Below are 23380 nucleotides of genomic sequence, written 5' to 3' on the forward strand. Positions count from 1 at the left end.
AACCACCAACAAAAGGGTACATACGGAGTGTTTCATGGCTCTAGTTGCATATGTAGCAAAGAATGGCCTTGTTGGGCTTCAGTGGGAAAAGAGACCCTTGGTTCAGGGAAGGGTTGATGCTCCAATGTAGAGGAATGTCAGAAAAAGGAGGTGGGAGTGGTTGGTTGGTTGGGGTAACACCCCCATAGAAGCAGTGGGAGGGGTGATGGGATAGGGTGTTTCTAGGGGCAACTGGAAAAGGGGATAACATGTGAAATGTAAATTTAAAACATGTCCAATAAAAAATAAGTTCATATAAAAATAAAAAGTAAATCTTGCACATCTTTCAGTTCTGAGGAGTTAGCAGAGAGGTAGGAGCAGTGATTGAGACTTTTGAGTGTGAAAAGGATGATAATAGAAACACCAAACATGTATTTCTGGTTCTGAAATCTCAGGAGGCTCAAATGCTTCCTCACATGACTGTTATCATTTATTGGATTTGTTTTCCTCTATTATTTAATGAGAAATCCATACATTTTTCGAATGAATTTTGATCAAACCTATTCATTTTCCCCACCCCTCCATTTTTTCTTCTATGCGTTCTACTAATTATTCCTCCAATCTTCTTGTGTCCTTACACTTTCTGCAACTGTTGGATAGAAATTTTATTCACTTCATGGAGTTTATTTAGTAATTTAGTATTCTCTGTATGAACACAACTATAAGACCATCTACCATTCATATATAGAATCCCAAGGACCACATCCCTGAAAAATTCTGGTGCTCCCTTCCATGGAAGACATCAGTTGTTACTTAGCTACAGGTGGCATTTCATGACTCTCATTTCATGTCTATACTGAGATTTTATCTGTTTTGAACTTATCTTATGCACAGAGCCATAACCTCTGTGAGTTTATATGTGAAGAGTTATTCCTGGCAAATAACATTTCATCACAGATATTCAGTACAATTAGCTCTTAAGGCCTTCTTGCATTTTCTTTCAAGATGATGCCAGAGTCAAGGGGAGAGGGAATCTTATACAACTGTCCCATTTAGAGCTGAGCACTCTCCAACCTCTGTTATCTGTATGTTTAACAGTTGTGTGTACCAATTTAACCTCTGCTACAAAAAGAAGCTTCTCTGATGAGGGTTCAGAAATGCACTGATTTAGAGGCATAAAAATAAGATCTTAGGAGGCTTATTTATTACTATGTTTATTACTATGTTCACTTAGCAATAGAATTGTGTTAGGTTCTTCCCTGGGGCCTGTGATCAAGTCAGCCATGGATTCTTGCATCAGTTAACAGTAGCATTCATGACCTATGTCCTCTAGAGTAGAGCTTAAAGCCTGGCCATGGTTTTTGAGAATTAACTGAGTCAGACTTGTATTAGGTCTTCTAAAACAAGAGTCTTGTCCAGTCAGAAAATGGTTTGCTACTCCAATGACACTCATGCCATTAGTATAACAGCATGCATGACTTGCCAAAGCTATCATTATTGGAGCTCACATGATTCACAGTTAGCTAAGACTCATGATTAATTTTTCCCCTCTAGTAATCTCTATATCATCTTTCAACACTGTAGATGCTAGCCGAAAGGGATGAAATTTCAAAATCAATAGAAACTTGATTTTTCCATGTCTTATTACTGAAGTTTATGGTGTCTTCTAAAAACAGTGTCCTGCCTTCAAGAATTAGAGGGCAAATAAATACAATGACATTAGCTTGTAATTTTTTAGGCGAATATAGAAACCTGTTTACCACACTGAACAATTAACATATGTGTAATCAATGCTTAGCACTGTTCTTTTTATTTGAGAGTCTATACTATGGAAGGAGACATTGCCTCTCATTATAGGCTAACTGCTTTCAAACACTTCTTGCATCTCTCTGTCTCTGTCTCTATCTCTCTCTATATATATATATATATATTATAGGAAGCTTCAACAGTAATAGTTTTTAATGTGGCATTTTCAAAGGTCTGTCATGGCACTCTATATTCATTTCTCTACTCTTCTATCTTCTGCTCCACTTAACACTTTCTGTTGCATTGTCTCCAGTTCTCTTTTCATACCACCAGTTTTCTAAATTTGTGTGTGTGTGTGTGTATGTCTGTGTATGTGTGTGTGTTCATGTGAAACAACTTACAAATTAGCTTCCTCTTTCTACCATGTGGTTCTCAGGATTTAAGTCAGGTGGTAAGGCTTGGGAGTAAACGCTTTTCAATTTGAGTCATATCCTCAGCCTGCGATCGTCGGGTGATTAGATACATTATTATTATTATTATTATTATTATTATTATTATTATTATTAATCTCAAGAAACTTGATTTCTCTTAACTGCCTTTGAAACCTGGCAACCAGTTGTTAAAAATTTTAAAATTTCTTCATCTCTTTCTTTGACTATGTCAGGAGATGTGTGCTATTTCTTTTCTTTTTCTTTTTTATTGGCTATTTTATTAATTTATATTTTGGGTGTAATCCCCTTTTGCCATTCCCCTCCCCATCTCCAGAAACCTGCACTCCCATCCCCCTTCCTCTTTTCTGCTTTCATATCATTTTAATTACATGCAAGTATTAAAGTCAGTTCTAGGTTGAGGAACTAGCAATACAATAGATGCAAATGGTCAAGGAACAAACAAGACAATAAAAAAATATTCAATGAATAAGCAAGGCAATAAACAAAGTTCCATGATCACTCCCATGATCACTATTTCTAAGGCCTTATCAAGATGTCCAGCATATCTGAGCCTATTTCCCTGTCCTAACCCAAAGTAATTTTCATGTCTGAAGTCTACTTCTTTGTTCTAGCCTAATATTTAGATTCCTGCTTGAAATTACTTCTTTGTCCTTTGCCAATGTCATATTCCTGCCTGAAGCCCACTTCCTTGTCCTTGGCGAATGTTATATTCCTGCCAAGCAGCCCATTTACTGTTGCTTGGCTCATGTCAGATTTTTGCCAAACAGCCTCAAAAGCTCTTTGCTTCTCCCCCTCTTCTATTTCATAAACAAGACTAAGCCTGTCTTAGGTCATTCTAACATTAATGTCTTTCTTATCTATCATGGAATGTGCATTATCAAAAGCAGTGCATTTCTGTCTTAGGTTGGTAAGGCTCTGTGCAGAATCTTACCAATCCTTGGCTTGCCAGCCTGTTAAATTAATAACTTTGTTTGGGAGTCCATTTTCAATTTCAAGCCATGTACTTTGGCTGGCAACATTTTGATGATGTTAAAGATGGATGTTATTTCTTCCACTGGATATTGTTCATGGAATAAAAGCAGAAGGAACATTGTAAATTCCTGTTTATAATAGCTAAGTTGCAATAAGTATTGATTTTTATCCAAACTGTAGATTATTTAAGTCTTATAAGTACCTGAGAGCTTCCATCCACATAAAGTTGCAAACATGAAGCATCTTTTCTAGCAATTATTGCCATACCATCTAGACTGTGTTTACTATATCTGTCATAAGAATGTGAAAATGGAAGGCAAAAAGGATAACCAGAAGTCTACTACCAGATTTATTCTTGAGAACATTGTATTGTGGTCATAACTATAATACTATGGAAAAGTAAAAAATTCAGTTGCCTACTCTCCAACACACAAACCACATACACATATGTCGGGCCTAACACGAGGTCTAATCTCCATTCCACCTTCACCCTTCAGTCATGTACACAGGTGGAGGGCGTGAACAGGCCCTAGAGAGATTTACATATTAATGAGGTACCTGAAGGCCAGAGGTAGAGCCTATTAAACATTCCTCCCCAGCCCCTCCTCCTTCTCCCCTCCCCCTTTTAACTCAGGTCGATCCTGGGTTTGAGGGGGTATGCATCCAGATCCTTCCACCATCTGCCATGTAAATAAACTGGTTTTGGAAACCCAAGGACTTCCTCGTGTGTTGGGGCCGTGCCACCATGAGGAACCGTGAGGAGCTGGGGAGAGGCTTTTAGTTAATGAGCAGCTGGGCCCAACTTCCAGCTGGAGGAACCCAGAGCATTCCCAGTAGACTGCCCACAGCATGGCGGGAAGAACCCTGGGATCCCCAGCCTTATTTTTTTCCCTACACACATACACATGTGTAGCCCTTTTAATACAGGAAGAGTGGAGTGAATCAGTGTACCACCATACTTATCTTGTTTGTGTCATACTGAGTACTAAGCAGAACATATTTCAGAGTAGATGACAATCATTGGCCTTTCTCTATCCCTTCTTCAAATTTTACTTAGTTTTTGGAAATAAACAGAAGCTTACCAAACAAGAATACTGGAGAAGAGCTGGTGCTGGAAGACAGTCTCCACATCTTACATATGTCCTAAGATTGGAAATGCCCCTACCTCTCTTCCCTGAGCTAAAGTATCAATGTATTTAGTCCCTTACAGTGATGGACTGTGTACTGGAAACCAAGATATAGAAATTCCCTGAGCTATTAACCCTGTGTTCAAGTGAGTGTTCACTGAGGACTAAAATACAGAAACTTGTTGTACTAAAGTTGAGGTCTGAGTAAATGCAGTTCCACTTTGTGGGAGGTAAACTAGAGCATCATGAGAATGAGCAAGCAAGTTTAAAGAAAAAGTAAATCTATTACTCTATCCTTAGTAGCACTTTCCCCTCAAGTTCTCAGGAAAGGGAGAGCAAGATGGTTGATTTTCACCACACACCTGTGTATCTCATAAGACACTATAATGCCTCTTATCTCAGATTCCAGAAGTCTTGAAAGTTCAACAATCAGTAGAAGTTTTACTGATTTATTTTTTCCTACTTGAGAAAGAGACAAAAACCTTAAACCATGAGTTTTCCAATTCCAAGAGAATGAATATGGATTATTTATAGAGTTCAAATTTCAAGGCTAGTCTAGGAGCCAAGCAACTGTTTCAAAGTCCTTGTGAGTCTTTGCATAGCTATTTACATCTAAAATGTACCAAGTTAGTTCATGTATTGCAGCTGTACGTATGCCATTCTCTCCTCTGTTACCTACACATGGATGATTGCAGAATTGCCTGCTTCCTACTTTTTCAGGCATTGCTATCCTGGCCTCAGGTTTCAGTTCTACCGTCTCTGTTTTAGAAAGCTTTTTCTGAACACCTGCTAAGATATTCTGTTCCCTGTGTCAGCATTGTAATGTCTATCTTTCTCCTTTGAAGGTTCCTCACAGACTTTCTTTGAACATTTTCACCCTTTCACCCAGCATTCTCCTCATAGAAAATAAAGTTTAAATAAATAAATGATGCCCAGGGAAGGATCAGTTAATCTTCTTTCCACTTTGTATCCACACTGAGTTCCCTAGTAGGTTCATAATACAGATATAGACAGAAAGGGAAGAAGTGAAAGAGTTAGGAATGGAAGAAGGAAAGGAGAGGGAAGGAAGAAGGCACCATAAACAAAGCCCTTCTCTGGACCTAGATCCCTGGGATACAGGATAGAAAATTGTTTCTAAAAGTTTTAGGAGTTTAATTTTAGAGGTAGAAACTATGACTTTAAATGAACATAGTTTCATTGATCTTTGACATAGGAAATGATGACTTTCTAAGGCATTATTACAAGTCTCTCTTTCATCCTGTTTCAGAAACTGGTGGTTGGTCCCCAGAAAATTCTAATGCCCATTAGTGGCTCCAGATTGACCTGGGAAACAGAGTCGAGATTACAGCAGTGGCCACACAGGGAAGATATGGAAGCTCTGACTGGGTGACAAGCTATCGCCTGATGTTCAGCAACACTGGGCACAATTGGCAACATTACAAACAAGAAGACAGTATCTGGGTAGGAAATATTTTTCTCTTCCAATGAATGAGAATAATATGTGCTAATACTAACCATTTAATGTATATGCCACGTTATTGTAACTGGACTGTGGGTTCTGATCACTGTCCTGTGTTTATTCAGAAATAATGAGATCACATCTAGGCCCTGGTTCAAGTGTAGCTGTATCCAAAGGGAAATCAAGAATGCCAATTGTACAGAGTTGAGTGTCTTCCCCCCTTTCTTGAAATTTTAATGGTTTTAGGACAGAGTCTGTTATGTCATCTATAAAAATAGGAAAACACAGTGAAAAAGAATCTGATTGTCAGTAAAACTGTTTCATTGGCCTTCTTTCTTTCTTTTTCTTTCTTTCTTTCCTTCTTTCCTTCTTTCTTTTGTTCTTTCTTTCTTTTTGTTGTTGTTCCTCTGCTGTGGTAAAATTCTACCAACTAAATCAACATGAGTGAGAAAAGGATCATTTTGGCGTACAACTCAAGGTTATCATACATCATGCCAGGGAACCCCCAGCTTCAGGAGTTTGAGGTGGCTGGTCATGTTGAAGCCATAATCAGAAGGAGCAATGAGTGTAAAGCTATTGATAAGCTTACTTTCTCCACTATTATCCAGCCCAGTATCTTAGCCAGGGAATGCTGCCATCTACAGTGGGCAGGTATTCCAACCTAAAATACCACAATCAAGACAATTCCCTACAGACATGCTCAGAGGCAGTTCTTTCAGCTAACTCTAGATTTGGCCAAATTGGCAACTGACATTCACCATCATATTGGTTGACGTTATATGTACCAAGTTATTTGTTTACATATATAATATACTTTACATAACTTGCCCAAACTCAACTATGTCACTTGTCCAAGGTTGCTAAGTGTGGAATTATGCCTGAGGAATCTGTATTGTAATTTGAGAGTGCTGAACAGCCACAATTCAAGGTTCTAAAAACATTCAAATATAGAAAAAGAATGGCAAAATTTAGACTTACCTGAGCAGTGAGTAAGTATCAGTTTGGGAGTAATAAACTGCTCTAAGTTATAAAACAGAACTTTATTACTTGTTCTAGCTTCATACATGTGAATTTCCTGTAAGTAAAAATTGTCAGAAAATCATGAGGAAAAGAGGTGTAGTGTGGTACTACCTGGAGACATGTCTAGAAGCTGGAGTTTGGAGCTTGGGTACATGGATCAGCAGGCACAGTGCTTACCATCAAATGATGAGGAATAGAATTAAGGTCCTTAGGACACATTAAAAACCATGGAGATGTAATGATATTCTAGAGTCTCAAAGAATTTGGTGGCTAGCCAGACTAGACAGAAAGACAATAGATATTGCCTACATGGACAATGAGTTGATAGAGAAAAAGACACCTGAAGTCAACCACAGGCTTCCACAAACAGGGCCACACTTGTTTGAAGATGCATGCATATAAGAACATATATGTATATATCAAAAAAGGAAAGTTGATGTTTTGGATAAAATAACATGTAAACAAATGATGCTTTTAGTTTAGAAGAAAAAATCACAATTTTATTCTAAAAATGTATTTTATGTATTCTAATACATAAAATATGTATGCATGGTGATGGATAACAGTCTTTTCTGCTCAAATCCGCCTTGGCTGCAGCCTTGATTTTAGTTACTACATCTTTCAGTATTAGCCCAACCTTGTTGAGAAGAATGAGCTTTAGTTTCGGTAATATTTGCTGAAGATCTCTAATTGAGACCAGAATTAAGCTCAGTATTCTGGTTTGTTAGCAAACATGAAATATTGAGTATCAATGTTGTCATCTTTACTAGAGTCACATATGATATCTCCTCAAATATTCTCACTGAGCACAGCTTTATTGTTTTAAAAATATGCTTTGAAGGTTCTTCTATTTTGTTTTCAATATTGAAATACACATCAATTTTTACAGACTTATGCTTGCTTTGCTGTTCAATTTGGAATAAGAAATAAGCAATCCTTATTCTGGGAGTACAATTTTAAATTTTTATGTTAACTTCAGAGGCAAAAATACATGTGTGATGATTTATTTTCTCTAAATTCTCCAACAGAACTAGTTGTATTCAGACAGAGATCCAGTTTTGAGTTCTTTTAATTCCATATTTAATAAAAATACATGTTTCATTTACTTCATATTGAATTGCCATTTTCTCAGCCTGCCTGGGCATAAAGGAACATTTCAAGATGGCCTTTCTCCTTTTCAGAAGAGCTGGCAAAGGACTCTAAACCATGTTTAAGGTGTTGGCTCACTTGAGTTGTAAGTGATCTCTCTCTCTCTCTCTCTCTCTCTCTCTCTCTCTCTCTCTCTCTCTCTTTCTCTCTTCTCTCTCCTCTCTCTCTTTCCTCTATTTCTCTTCTCCCTCTCTCTCTCTTTCAAGGCAGGCATCCCCCTTATTCTACATTTATGTAGAATTAATCCTCCATACAACATGTGTGGATAAGCCTCCACACACTGCACTAATTTTAGGTGGATTAGAAAAAGAGCTTTGGAATTGCCAAAGTTCTTAACAGTTGCCAGCTAGAGAGGGAAGAATTTTGTCACTCTATCCCATCACTCTTCAACAATATTGACATTAACCAGGCACCATTAGCACCATTTGTCAAAATTATGTTTTATTTCTAAATATACTTGATTGTAAAATTATGTTCTGTTTCTTCTTACTTTTGTAAAAGAATCATATTTTTTAAATTTTCTCACTTGAAACATGAAGCTTATCAACAGCAACTCTAAAAGAATAATATTAAACCCCAGTGCTTAATTTTTACACTGCTAAAAACAAAAGAAAAAACCATCAGCTACACCTATCTGTGCCTGTGTGTGGCAAATAGTGTCCACATTCTCTAATGGTCTAGAAGAGTCAGTCAAACTGGTATTTTACAAATATTTCACAAAATATATAAAGACTTCGTCTTAGCTGATATTGAACCTTGCATCAAAACATGCTGTGGTTAAGTACATTGTCTTGGCTCTGAGAGATAGCATAGTGAGTGAAGTGTTTGCCATACAGGCATGAGGATCTAAGTTCCATTCTCCAGTGTTATACTAGAAAAGAGAAGAAAAAGAATGGAAGAGAAGGGGAGGGGAGGAGAGGGGAAGGGAGAAGAGAGAAGGAGAGGAGAGGAGAGGAGAGGAGAGGAGAGGAGAGGAGAGGAGAGGAGAGGAGAGGAGGGGAGGGGAGCGGAGAGGAAAGAATTCTATCAAATCTTTAATGGTATGTTGTTATACATAGTCTTATTACTTTTTATGGTGTTAAAGCAAAGACTATGGAGATGGAACTGTGGCCTAAAGTACTTGCTATAAAAGCATGAAGGTCTATGTCTATGGATGAACATGAACTCTTATAAACAAACAAGCAAGCAAGCAAGCAAACAAACCATCAAACAAGGAGTGTGCCATAATAAAAATGTATCTGTCAAGTGCTTGGATTACAAATGTGCACCCCCACACCCAACTTTTCACTTGGGTTTTGAAGCTTGGACCCAGATCTAAATTTTGCACACCAAACACTTTACAAACCAAGCCATCTCCACAGCCATTACTGAGGTTTTTATACTGTACATGTTATTTTTATTTCATCTTTAAGCTGTTGCTTTCTTCTATATTTTGTCTCTGTTTTGAAGTTTAAAGATAACTAAATCCCTAAGAAGCTTAGCTTCTTCCCTTGAAAAGCAAGTGCAATGGGGATGCTGACCTAATATGACCTGTAAAAGGGAGTTCAAAAATGAGCATGCCTCAAAATGCCTCATGGTGCTTGTTAAGCTCTGCTTGTAGAACATCTGATTCAATAGGTCAAAGTTCTGTGAAGAATTTACATTTATAAACAAATATCAAATGATTGTAAGGCAGCTGGTCAGGCCATCACATCAGGAAGCTCTTTGTAACCCAGAAATGGATTCATGTACTTGATGGGCTTTTACCAGAGCTAAAATGGTAAAAACTCTATTATTAAAGCCAGTGTGTGGCATCAACTTGGATAAAGTACCCAGAAGACACAGGTTGTCAGATTCTTTAATTTGAACACTGTATACAAAAGAAAGAACAATCTTACTGTTTCAGTGTTTTTTTTTTGTTTGTTTTGTTTTGTTTTGTTTTGTTTTGTTTTGTTTTGAATCAATTGAAAGTTCAATAATGCAGGTAAACAAACTCTTCTTGGGTTATGGCCAGAGTTAAGCAGGCAAGCTCATTAAAGACAATTAGCACAAAAGACATGCAGCAGACAAATGAGCTATAGCTAAGCTGGGGGAAGATGCTGATTTCTAAAATAAAAACACTGTAGGCCAAAATCTGAAGCCCCAGGTGTTTACTTGACCTATAGTCAAATGGAAAACTTTTAGGCATGGAAAGGGCTCCTGGAAACAAAAACTTTCTCTGACTCTCCTTGGCTTTTAAATAAGAACAGAAAACCAAAGACATCAAAGGTAATTCATCTTCAATAAGATTATTGAGCTCATTATCACAACAGCAGCCAGTGCTAAAGAGATAAATATATTAAAACCACAAGGCACTATTGCTGTCAAGGAAGGCTTTGTTGTGATTGCCTTAGTATGAACTGCAAGCAAAGTGGGATAATGCAAAGTTGTTGAATCAAGTGTAATAATAAAAATGGACCCACAAGCTAAATATGGAGTAGTGCAGAGTTGATTTGTTTCATGTCTATGCCCAGTTAGAATGGTTCACATGGAAAAAGTCATTGCCTATATTTGACAGTATTCAGATAATTAAAACACTGTTCTGAACCACGGGAAACCATCAAATGGAGCCACAGCATATACTGGGCATTTCCATCTTGCCTAAGAAATAATTATTTCATTCTGTAATCTGAGAATGTATCAGTAAGTAAACTATAGCCTATAAATAAAGATAGTAGTGGATTATTTTTTTCAAAGACATTACAAAGAGGAGGTACCCAGAGATGAAAAGAATGTTCATCAGTTAAGAACTCACAGACCTGAGTTTAGTTCAATTCTCCTCATTCATATATGAATAGTCACAACCAACTGTAACTCCATCTCCAGTTGATCCAATACCTAAAGCCTCTAGAGGTATTTCACTCATTTACACACACACACACACACACACACACACACACACACACACACACACTTAAACTACAACAAAAGTTTTAAAAGTTTCCCTTAGTACTGTGCAGAAGTTATCAAAGAATCCTGATTCCCAAATTCCTTGTCTTGTTTGACTAGAATTTAGGGTACCAAGAATTTGTGAGACACTAGATTCAGTTTGTTGCAATAATAAGATGTTGGAGACTTCAGTGAGAGTCAAACAAGTACATAGAAACCACCATGAAGATCTATGTGAAGATGAAGCGATACATGTTTTAGGCTTATCTGTATATTAAGTGGAATGTTAATACTTTTCCCTAGAATTAATTCTGCCTTTATAATGATTTGGCAAAATTTTCATGTTATCTTTTTTTCTTTTATGTAAAGCTACAATTGAAGAATGAAAAACTATAAAAATCATTTTTATAGAATATATAAGTATATAGAATCTTTTCAACTTCTTTTAGGAACATGAAAATTTTTCTCTGAAACAAGCCAGGCCAGTTTCAGGAACTGGCTGTCAAGAATGAAAGTCATTCAGGTGGCGAAACACAATGACCGTGCTGTGGCTCTATGGCTGGAACAAGTGAGAAATAGTTAATAAATAGTTGGTAAATGACAGGGGAGGGCACAATGACATGGTAAAACCACATTTTTGAGAAGAATGAGTGTACTGAGTAATTTTCATGACTATAAACCATTCAGGGTGGATTCCTCTGGAATGTTTTGCTATTCTTATGTTATGGATTATTGGCAACCCCCCACCCTCTCCTCACTCCCCTGGTTTGTGGTTTTCCTCTTTATAAGACCCCTTAGCTCACCACTCGTGGTCAAACTCTGCTCTTGAGAGAGCTTGTGGTTTGACCTTGGCCGGTCAACTTCCCTAATAAAGCCTCTGCTGATTGTATCCAGATACTGTGTCTTGAGAGAGTTTATGGATGGCCATGACTTCCTGAGACTTGAGTGGGGGACTCCCAACTTTGGGGGTGTTCATGATGATAGAGAAACAGGTTTCTATTAACTGACTGAGAAACTGAGTATCTAGAAGGGATATACACTAAGCCAGTTAATGTACACAAACTATCATGATGTTCTAAGAATCTTTGCTGACTGTGGGTCCATGTCAGGTAGACAGGGAGACATTGAGTTTATACTGTCCTGGGCATGGACTTCCTCTAAAGTAGACATTTCTGTAATGTGCTATTATTTCAGACATTGTCCCTATGTGAGTGCTGTCTGTTTATGAGATCAGATGGAAATATACATATAGTATTCACATGGCTCCATGTGTTAAGGAGAGCAAAAACATGTGCTGCACCATCACTAAGATGTAAGTTCAATATCTGCACTCATGTAAACTGCCAGATGTGTGTTGCAATAAATATTAAAAAAAAAATGGTGGCACTCAATCTGCTTGTGTTACACAGCCACATGTTCCTGACTAGGCTAGGCCTGAGGCCACAAGCAGTGGCTGTGACACTGCTCTGCTCAGGCCGCAAACTCAGGCAGCCCAAGACACCAGCCCTGCTACCCACAAGAAGCCAGGATTGGAGATGGCTTTGCCAATCTTCCATGCTGTCTCCACAAGGTTGGACTGAGCCCAGACCATCCTGCCATCTACTAGGTACCCAGTAGGAATTAGACTCTAGTGATCAATAATTAACCAAAGGCTTTATATATATGGTAATGCTCAATAAATGAGATGCTCACACAATTAGAGGTATTTCCAATTAACTAACCTAGATATAAGTTGTTATTCAGGACTGCTCCCGATAAAACGTGGGTTTCCATCCTCCTACATCTCTGCTCCTCACCTTGCTCTTTTTCTCCTTACTCCTCCTCTTCCTCTCCTTACACCTCCCACCTTAGCTCCTCCCAGCTTGTGGAGAAAATTTCACGCTACAGATGTGGCCACACAGTTGTAAGCCCAGAGCTGTGCAAGGCAGAGATAGGAGGATCACTGAATTTGGTAGCTTCCAGCTAGTTCTAGGTTCACTCAGAAACCCTGTCTCCAGAAACTAAGTCAGAGAGTGACAGAGCAAAATACCTGATCTCTTTTTCTGGACTTTGCACATATGCCCAAGGATGTGAGTATCTGTGCATACATGTGTATACACTCTTCAATCCAAGAGACAAACATATTTGCACATTCATAGGAGAACTTCATATAGCACAAAAGTCAGCCCAAACCACCTTAGGAAAAGATAATGGGATTTATGTTTAAACAAGCTCTATTAAGAGGCCAGGATCTGTGTGCCCTCTCCATTGAGATGTCTTTCCCCATACCTGCAATCGCTAAGATTGCATGCTAGTTTGGATGTACACATGCAAGTGACTGTTCCTCTAGGGACACATAGGTGATGAACCACCCTGCCAAGCAGGTGTAGTACAACCCTCTCCCAGACCAAGAAACACTTGATCAAGGAGCCCCTGTGTTCTGGTATTCTGCTTCTTTTTCCCTGACAAAAAGTTGTGTCATAGCTCAGAAATAGTCATTAATGTACTTCACTATCCTACGTAATATGTCAGTTTATCAGGATTCTCTTTTGAAATGGATTTACCACTTAATAATTTCTGAAAAAATTAAATGACAACTCAAATTGGGTTGTCTGTTCTATGTAATTAAAAAGGCAAATTATCATGTAAGAAAATGTAAAGTTGTAATTCAAGTAAAATGGTGGAGAGATTTTAAACATAGAGCCACAGTATTCAAAAATGTAAGTTGTTTAAAACTTACAAAATCAGCGTAAAATTTTAAACACCAATTTATGTGGAATCTGCAGTCTTCCACATGGCTGCATTTAAATGTACAGATGTGGGTATTAATGTGGGGAAAATATCTCGTGGGAGGGTGGGTAGGGAATCAGATGGCAGGGTGGGGTCTTGGTGGTGGGCTTCCCACACTGCAGCCACAGAGGGTCCCACATTCATGCAGCTGTCAGTGGGTGGGCCAGTGGCTGCATCGGCAAGGATCCAAGGTTTCAAAAGCTGGGAATCTGGCGGTGAGACCAGACAACACGTGGAAGCTTTATTGTTCATGGCATGTTTAGTGGGTATAGATGGTATGTGCTTCCCACCAAAAGCCAGGGGAGCTTAATTTTATAGGAAGGGGAAAAGGGGAGGAAATAACTTAATTAGCTACAGCCCTGGCCTTTTGATAATTCATTAATATTTAAATTTCTGGAGGTGGAGACCTCTACCTGTGCTATGTGATTGAAGGTTGCAGGTTAAATGGAGTTACCTCGTTCAAGGCCCAACATGTTAATGAAAGAATTATACTTTTAGGGTATGACACTAGTATTTAAACAAGAGTTGATAGGTTTTCAACAAATATAGTACATATATATGCAACTATGTATGTGCTCATGGAAATGCACATATTATTATTCAAATATGCAATCATTTATATGTATACACTTATGTCAAATGTATTTTGTTTATAGATTTAAATGTAATTACATGAATATACTACATTTAAATAAGTCTATGTTCTATACACATGGATAAACTTGAGACTTGGCATGCTTCACTTATCCTGAAGTATAAATTTTAATCATTAAATTTATTAACACTTTGACAGTTATTAAAATGTCTAGAAAATGTTGAGTACCTATACTTTATATTAAATATTAATTGTACAATGAAATGTCTTATGTAAATTGTGCCAAATTACTGTTAATTTGTATTAGCAAATACCAATATCATTGCAATTGGAAAACATGAAAGACACAGCACAGTTATTTTTACCTCCTCAACTAAGTACTCATGGCCCTTAGCAACAGTTCTGAGCCCTGATATTAGGAAGCAAGTAGGAAGATTGTCGCTCACCATGTACAATGGCAGTGACATCAAATTTGTACTTGGCTTAGTTACTTTTATGCCTGTGATAAAGGACACCGACAAAAGCATCTTAAGGGAGAAGGACCTTATTTTGTCTCTGCAGTTCTATGATGATATAGTTCATCATGGTAAAGAAGACATGATAGCAACATGGCACATTTTATCCTCAGTTAGGGAACAGAGGCTAAAGAAGTGAGCTGTAATACCTTAAGGTTACCCCAGAGACTCACTTTCTTCCATAAGGCTTTACCTTAGTCTTCCCAAACAATACTGCCACCTAAGGTCAAAGAGTCCAAATACATGATTCTATAGAGGATCTTTTAATATTAAAACTATGACAGCTGGGCTGGAGAAATGGCTACTCTTTTAGAGTTCTTGAGTTAAATTTTCAGCAAATAGATGATGGCTCACAACCATCTATAATTTCTTCTGGTATGCCTTCATACATGTAGGAAGAACTCTGCATACATAATATATAAATCTTGAAAACCCAAACAAACAAAGAAACAGACACTCTACATAACCAGCAAAGCACATAAAACAGTCCTGAATTAATTCTTTTCCAGATGAAATATATGCTAATGTGTGTATCCTGACTAGCCTATCAATGAATCACAAACACTATTTGATGCAGTTGCAACAGTTTAAATTTCAGTACCTGCAACTGTGGATGCTATCCTGTGTGTTGGTGAATGAAAGTGGGCAGTACAGAGAACAATCACATTATAGTTTCTCAGGTGTTGTCCATCTTAATTATTTTGAGACAAGATATCTCATTGGCCTTAAAACCATCAGTTGTGGTGAGTTTTGGCTGTACCAATTTGTGGTCCTGGCTGCCCAGGAGCTATCTTGATCTGTGAATGGAAAATACAGACACACACACACACACACACACACACACACACACACACACACACACACACACAAATAGTTAATTTTAAAATACCTTGGCTACCTCAAAGGTTAGGCACTCCTAAACCTTCCTCTGCCCTCCCAGACCCAATAGGGAAAGTGACTAGTGGCCACTTACTCAAAAACTCACACGACTGGTTTTTCCCTTCTTCTTTCAGAGTCCTCCCGATTCTCCCTGTATCCTAACCAAGCAACTCTCAGGGTCCCACACCATTCCCAAACATTGGCAATTGGTATCTTTTTTGGTAGATCAAAAACCAATTGGAGACAAGGACCTTCAATTTTTGGACATGCAGATAGAAAACATTAGCACCAATCTCCAATACTCATCAAGCTACGTCAACTTGAAAGTAAACCCTAGAAATCTTCATGTTACAAGCATGCAGCACTAGGATCCAGAATTTTTAAAATGGCCTATGGAGATTGAACTCAGGTCCTTATGCCTATAAGAAAAGTATTTACCAGCTGAACTATCATCCCAGTTTAAAGGTCCTTATTGTTCCTTTGTTTCTGATTGCCTATTTACTACTCCTTCTCCCCTTCAAACCCTTTAAAAGCAAGTATATTAGGAATACATAGTAGGTATGTTACCTGAGTGACATTTGGCCTGAGTTTTCTTCTAAACTCATTTCAGAGCACAGGCAAGACAGATGGCTCTCATGTAGAGATGACACAGTTAAGAGTATAGCTGTAGCACAATTGCAATTGCAGAGAACTTGTCTGAAAATATGAGACTGTGGATATAAATCCTAGTGTTTCTCAAAGAGGAATAGAGAAAAAAAAAAAAAAAAAAAAAAAAAAGGAAAATAAGTGGTGTCCTGGTATCAGTTTCAAATAGTGCCTGTTCACAATCCAGATATCCAGTTGTCTTGCTTCAGAATAAAATTCAGTATTCTCAGTTTTTTAATAATAGAAATAACTAAGTACTACTTATCAGTAGGTTTGGCAGAATGGGTACTGATAAGGATGATGTATAGACTCTGAATTCATTGTCTCCCACTTGAGCTGTCTTTGTTTATCCAAATGTAAATTAAGTGAATCTGTAACTTGAGTCTACCCAGGGATTTAGATAAGATAGGGAGAATGATTGTTCCCTGAGACTGAAGCAAGATCACACTGTTTCATTTGCATCATTTTAATTTGGAAAAGCTTAGCTGAGCTCTCCTTTGTGCTCTGCATTTAGGCAAATCTGAAACTGAACCATGCTTGCTACTTGGTAATCTTGCCATCCTGAGCAGAACTTCATGACTCTGGGTGACAAACTCTGCATCTGTCAGATATTTTATAAAGTCAACATCAGACTCTCAGTGTCCCTTACAAGGGGGAAGTGCTCAAATCAACAATATTTATGTACATATATAATAACCTTGTTTGAATCCCCAAAATCACCTTCCTTCCCCCAAATGTAAAATGCTAAGAGTGCCTTCATCAGAAACAGGAATAAACTGCTATATGTGGTAATGCTCATGAATAATCACAGGACTGGGGAGAAAGACCTGTGAATCTGTGGAGCTCAATGATAGATTCCTTTGTAAATCTCAGGCCAGTGAGAACTCTACTTCAGCATAATAAACAAGGTCGATAGTGTCTGAAAAATAGCATCTGAAGTTGTTCCTCTTCCTCATAGGTATCCACAAACAAGCATATAGCCACAAGTACCTGCATATAAGCACAAACACACTAATGCTGTTCATATGTCTAGGCATCTTTACAGAGGAGAGTGGCATTTATACATTCTAGAGAAAATGGAATTACTTGGTGGTATGAGAAGAAGTGTAGGTTTCGTGACTACTGGATTGTTGACTAGTCCCCTGCTCAGATTGCTTGTGTATGGATAAATCACCTCTTATTCTGAGTATGTATAAAAATTACTAAGTAATCTGCTAGCAGATGCAAGTGTGTCGGAAGCAAAACAACAACAACAACAACAAAAAAGCCTAGTGGTCCGGGAATTGAACAGCAGGTTGTAAGCTGCTGGTGTTATGTTTAAGTTGGTTCCAGGAAAAATATCCTAGTCTACCATTAAAATAGTAGCTGGGTCTTGGCTGACACCAGATCTGGTCTTGGTAGGGATAAAATAACATGGTTTCTGACTCTAGGACAGGGCCTGCAAGTATGGGTAGACCTCCACATGTATCAATGGCTGCTGTGGGCATATAATGCTTGTTTATGTAATAATGTACATATTGTATGGTCCTCTGAGAAATGTCCTCTCTCCCAAGGTTAATGACTTTATGATATTCAGAGACAGCATATATCTGGGGGCAAAAGTTTGGCTAATGTCTCAGCAAAATGGTAAATACTGGGATTTTTAGGACAGCTCTCAAGGCTGTGAAAAAGAGCTCTAAAAACATGGGCCCCAAAATATATACTTTCTCAAAAGTAAGGATTCAATATGCATTATATGAAAGGCTTTTAGAATCTAAAGGAACAAAAGCAATTGCACTATGAACCAACTTGTCAGAAAGATACTATGGAAAAAAATAGGGATTCAGAGAGTGCTGATTTCAAGAGATCCCACTCAACTAAGTAATTTGTTGTTTTTATTGTTGTTGTTAATGCTTAAAAAGGCAGACAAATTTCTGAGTTCAGGATATGCATGGGAAAGAGCAAGGTTAGGCCCTGGTATGATAGAAAAGGTAATTTCAGGACAGAGTCACATTCAGCTAGTTTATTGTCTATGCTCAACAGAGGCAGGCAGATCTCTGAATTCTTTGGCAGTGTTAAAAGAAAATGTGTTACTGCTGTCTCTGGGTCAGAGGATGGGGATTCATAGGATCATCAAAAGAGAACCAGGATTAAGTGGCTAGAGTGATATGTAAAATAAAATACTAGGTTTATGATCTGCAGGAAATGAGCTATCTAGAGAATTTCTAGAATACCAAGAGAGCACTCCTTGGAGATCTTTCTCAAGCAGAACATAAAGTGAGAGCTGTTTGGATACCTCCAGAAAAAGCAGAACAGAAAGAAAGATAGCAGAACAGAGAGAGAGCAGGCTAGAAAGCTGTCTTGAACACAGCATAGGTCATCAACTTTAACCCAAAATTTTATTTTAAGACTGTAGTTTTAACTGCTCCCAGACACTCCTTCCTCAGAACTCCTCTTCATGCTGAGGTTAGTACTTGGTAGGCTGAAGTTACACTAATATGTTGAGTATCTCCCTTGAAGGCATAGAAAGAGAAGAATCACTTATAAGTTTCTCTCCTTGACTCATGAGGTAATTAGTAGCAGATACTGTGCATTTATTTTCATGTTGGTTAAGTAGCTAGTCAAAAATTCAAAATGTTCACTTCTGAGTAGTTCTCAGAGGCATGAGCTTTTTTCACAATTTGATTCACTGCTTAGATAAATTCAAAATAAAATAAAATAAAATAAAATAGGTTCTTTCTCCTAAGTTGGCCTCAAAGTTGCTATATGGTCTTAGACAACTTTGAAATTCTGATCCTGTAATACAGAATATTTTAGTCATGAATCATAATGCTACAGTTGTACAATAATGTGATTAAGCTCATAGTTTAGTACATGCTAGACAAGCACTCTATCTACCCACTGAAACTTTGTCTCCTGACTGAGATTCTCTAAACTCATTTCAGAAAATGAAGATACTATCTAGTAGAAATATGTAAGGAAATGCGATGTTACTATTGCTCATGGAACACCAGGTATTTGGCCAAGATATCAGAGTCTGCACAAAAGAGGAAAGAAAATTCAAGGAAGTAACAAAGTCTGGACCTGGGAGAGAACAAGAATACTGGCTTAACAATGATCTCAGAAGCATGATCTAAGTTGCCACATGTAAAATTGCCACTATTAGCTGAGACCAGAAACAATCTTGCTTAGACAGATAGAGAGAACAATTACTTGGGATTTGTCACGAGGTACTTATATTCTTTTGTTGATCTTGATCCTTATTGGCACATACATTTTCAAAGCGACTTAATTTATTTGAGCCCTTCTGGGTATATATTAGAAAATCAAATGCACTCAATCTGAAGACACAGAAGTTATACAATAAAAGCTGTCTGTGAAAAAACTAATGATATGCAATTTTTCAATAAGTAGCAGCTTAATATCATAAATCACAAGGTTGACTAGTAAGAAATACACGTAATTCCCATTAACCGCCTAGAAGCTTGATGAAAACAAGGACTTGTATTGAAGACCTTAGTAATTTATCTAAATAGCATTACTGTTTGGTGCTTTTTCTGAACAAAATACTATCTAGATACCAATTTTTCTGTCATAACAATGAACAGAGAGCCACTTGTCATCATCAGAAAAAACAAAAAACAAATCAAAATAAACAAAAAACGAATCTTAAAAGGATAGCCAGAAAACTCAGTCAGCAAAATCCTTATCACAAAAAAACGAGGACATGAATTTGAATTCCTAGAAATTAAATAAAAAAGCTCTGTGCTGGGCCTGTTTCTGTAATGCAAGCACTAAGTAGTCAGATATAGGAATATCCTTGATGCTTACTAGTTAGCCAGTCTAGGCAAACCAGTATGTTCCAGGAACAGAGTGACATTCTGACCCAACAATTAATATAGAGAGATACTGAGGAAGGTTCCCTCCATTGATATTGGCATGTGCATGCACATACAGAGACATACACACCTGCATACACTTATAAAGTCTTGATAATAGGTTACATAGTCAATACCCTTATAGATGGAATCAAAGTACAGTGAAAAAGAAGATAAATTAAGGAAACCAGTTTCCTTGAATGCACATGACTTTATGGTATTAGTTGAGGTTTGTTAGTCTTCATTTTTATGGTAACTCAAAAATTATTTCTCAGTTTTCAAAATTTAAACTTTTAGCTAATTGAAAGTGCTACCCAGGGCTAACACATTGCTTATGTAATATTTATGGTTGTGTAAGTTTTTGATCTTTAGGTATTTATTTGATATCATAGTTAGATATAATGCTATAAGCATGAAACCCTAATTTTTTCATGCATTTCTACAGATGGTTTATAAATATCAGAAAATAGGATCTTTACCTATCTCTGTATGTATATGTATAAAGACAAAACTATCCAGTAAAATAAAATTTTACGTAGCTATAAGAGTATGAGGGCAATGGGCTGGAGAGATAATCACAGCACAGGCAAGTATTTGACACAAAACTTGTGTTTAGGACCAGAAACTAAGTAAACAACTGTAATCTTGGCTTTATTTACTGATGGTCAGAGAAATAGAGATTCTCATAAATTAGTGGACGAGTTAAACTGGCATATTCAGGTGGTGTCAACAGAGAGATGTTGTTATAAACAGCATAAAAGGTGAAAATCAGCAGTTAAGGGTGTACTCCAACTTTCACACTCCTTCCTTTTGATGCACATGAACACAAGTGCAGGCATTCATACATGTACACATACATTTACATAAACATACCAGACAAGCATATACATACATATACATACTCAAACAACACACATATAAATATACCTACATACACCACACACATACAAGTACACTCATGTACACATGTGCAAACATGTATATACATACATATACACACAGAAAAAAGTGTGAAAAACAGAAATAAGTACTTTCTTCTAGTCAATAGACTTATAATTGGATCCTATAAGGTTAAATCATGATTTTTTCTCATTAATAAGCTTGTGTATAAATAAGCTTATTGTGATGAACTAAAAATTTTCCCCACAAACTCATGGGCAATCAGAATCTCAATAAATGACCTTTTTGGAAACAGTTTGTTTGCTGGAATATCTAATCCTTCCTTCTAAATCAGATGACTGGTATCTTTAACAAGAGTAGAGATTAGGCTAGGAGATGTTGTGTAGATAAATGGCTGAATACCTGAGTTTCATCCTCAAAACACAAGCAAATAATGCTTTGCTTGGTGCTGTGCCTGTGTAATCTCAGTGATGGGGATTCAAAAACAAGTGGATCTCTACAATTCTCTGGCCACCCACCTTAGCCTACAGAATGAATTCCTGACCAAAGTAGAGTTTTTGTCTTAACAAACATTGTCAAGGTAAATATCATTTAAAGCATCATGACCAAGATTCATCTCTGGACTCTACATATGCTACTGTATTTACCCATACCTACAAGACTATAGGAAAAATGTGCACGAAGTGAGTTATAGACAAAACGGGGCAGAGACTAATATGATGCCTTCAGAGGCAACCAAGCTGGAAAGACATAAGTGAAAATATTCCTCTGGACTCTCAGAGAACATACAGCCCTACATAAATTTAATTTGTAATGTTCTGGTCTCCAGAATTATGAAATATTCTTGGCTTTATAAATGTGCTAATGTTCTTTGACCACCCCAAGAATCTAGCATAGTTCTTTACCTATTATTTTCTACCATAAACCTCATATAACTTGGACATCTTCTACAGAAGACAGGTTACTGCTCACTGGACAGCAAGTCCAGCCTACATTGCAAAACAATATCAGATAAAACTGTACTTAGGAACAGCAGCTGATCCCTGCCCTCCACATACACAGCTTCACATATGCATGCATTTGCTTAAAAACTAATTTTCCCAACATGAGAACATCTCAGCTCCTCAAGGTTTCTAGATGTGATGGTTTTATTACTGCAAAATTGCTGTGAATCATACTTCTCCTCACTATAAAGAGTTGTAGCTCATGGTAACACTATCCTTGAAACTCATCATCAGCTTCCATGTGTCTCTCAACATTCATATCCATCACTGGATAGTTTCAGTTTTATAGACATGATTCAAATTCCGTCAGTCAGCCATACTGTCCTATTTCAGTTATTTAAGTAGAATTGTTTTCTTACATATATGGGCTTCTTTCCTTGGTTTCAAACATTACTTAAGGTTGAAATATTACTTCATATATATATATATCATATATATATATATATATATATATATATATATATATATATATCAATCTCTCCCAATGTTAGAAAGTGAGCAGTGCTTGTTCTTGAAACTAAACAGGGTAATTTTGATAAAGAGGTAAACCTTATCTTGCTTCCATCTCTCTAATTTGTGTCCCACATAGCAAATGTCTTATAAAAAATTGCAGAATATTTGGCCTGTGTGCCTCATTCCTCAGTGATACAGCTGAAATGAATTTTAAAATGACTTTGACAGACATCATTATAAATTTGACTTGAAAGCTGTTCAATTTATGCATTTGTTGGGGATTATTTTTGCCCCATAGCTCATTAAGCTTGTTCTCACATACTACAATGTCCATAGACCAGCAAAATGTGGGAAGTGACCTATGTACATAACCTGGCATGAAGAAAATACCTATAACAATCAGCATCATATGACAGCTCTTTGGGGTGGCTAAAGATGTGGGGTATGGGTGATTAATTAGCTGGTATAGAAAAGGCAGCCTCTAGTACCTGAAGAAAAGAAGAGAAGATCCCTTATTAATTTATATACAGCAATTTGCAAGGATTAACAAAATCATATATTGTTATGGAATATACTCTTTAAAATGACCAAAGAGACAGATATGTAGCAGCAGTAATTTTTAGGTTGACAATATTATTTGAAAAATCATGATTATGAAGGTTGGCGTCAATAAGTTACAAAGCTGTACTTGGGCAAAGGCACTGAGTACATGCACGAGGACCTATCATAAGGTATTGGCTGTCTTAGGCCACTACTCACAATGCTAAAAGAGCATGAAGTATTTCCAAAGTAAAAAATCATACTGGAGCATCTATATGCTGTATAACAGCAAAATTTACTATCTATTTGTTTTGCAAGTAGGGTCTTGTAAATCTACTATCACAATGCAAAATTAAAAAGAATCCACTAGATGAAATTCAAAACAGTAGCAAAAAAGGCTGCATGATGAGGC

This window comes from Arvicanthis niloticus, chromosome 10, assembly GCF_011762505.2.
Source record: "Arvicanthis niloticus isolate mArvNil1 chromosome 10, mArvNil1.pat.X, whole genome shotgun sequence".
NCBI classification, from domain to species: domain Eukaryota; kingdom Metazoa; phylum Chordata; class Mammalia; order Rodentia; family Muridae; genus Arvicanthis; species Arvicanthis niloticus.